The sequence below is a fragment of the Tigriopus californicus genome, chromosome 5 (genome assembly GCF_007210705.1).
Source record: "Tigriopus californicus strain San Diego chromosome 5, Tcal_SD_v2.1, whole genome shotgun sequence".
NCBI classification, from domain to species: Eukaryota; Metazoa; Arthropoda; class Copepoda; order Harpacticoida; family Harpacticidae; genus Tigriopus; species Tigriopus californicus.
Genome location: NC_081444.1, coordinates 11235736 through 11236735, shown reverse-complemented (window position 1 = coordinate 11236735; position 1000 = coordinate 11235736).

The following is a 1000-nucleotide window of genomic DNA, read 5'->3' as shown; positions in this document are numbered from 1 at the left end:
AAATTCAACAAGTTTGAACTTCATGATCTTCTCAAACACCTTCGCAATATTCGAAGTGAGAGAAATCGGCCTGTAGTTACTGGGGAGTGACTTATATCCCCCTTTGAAAATTGGAACAACATGAGCTACCTGCAGAGAAGAAGGGAACTTGCCCTGGTCCAAGATGCAACGCATCAAGTACGAGAAAACAGGAGCAAGAACCTGTGAGCATCTCATCAGAAATTGAGATGTCACGCCATCAGGGCCAGGGGAGCTGGAGAGTCTCAAGTCCCTGATGGCCTCTAAAGCATCCTGATCTGTGACTTCAAGGTCATCTAAATGCTCAGCTTGGCAAGCCTTGCCAGTCCCAACAAACTCATCAATAGAGCAATGGACTGTTGCTCCTAAACTCAGTGGTTGTGAAGACATAGCGGGAATATCCTTCAATTGAGACACCACGGCAGGCCGAGCGAGAGAGCAACCCCCGACTCTGTAGCCAAAAGAGTGTTTCCTTATTAATTAATTGCTCTCAATTGCGTAAGGAAATAAAATCTTACCTTATTTACTTCAGCAAAGATCGGAAAACGAAACAAACCAAAGCAATGATTTGGAGTCAACCCCCTCGCACTCAAAGTCAAAAAATAGAGGGCAGCCAGCATATAGTATTGTGACTTTCACTCCCTGCAGGCATCTTCCCGAATTCAACCTGATCGTTTAATACCAAAGTACAAATTGGCGAGTCTATGGCGATTCTGATGTGTTGCATTGTCGAGTTAAATACTAGCTGAATGATTTGCCATTATGATAAACAGAATGAGAACTGTTCACTCTGTTGCCAATTGTTTTCAAAGATATCCTAAAATCAAAACGTCTTTATCGGGGCAGAAATCTGAAATCAGATTAGAAACAAGTCTGGTCTTGCTGCCACAACAATCGCGCCAGGATAAACTAACTATTCTGACCATCAGGTAAATGGGAGCACATGACGCAGCATTTAGTTGGTTCTCAAGACGCAAGGGAA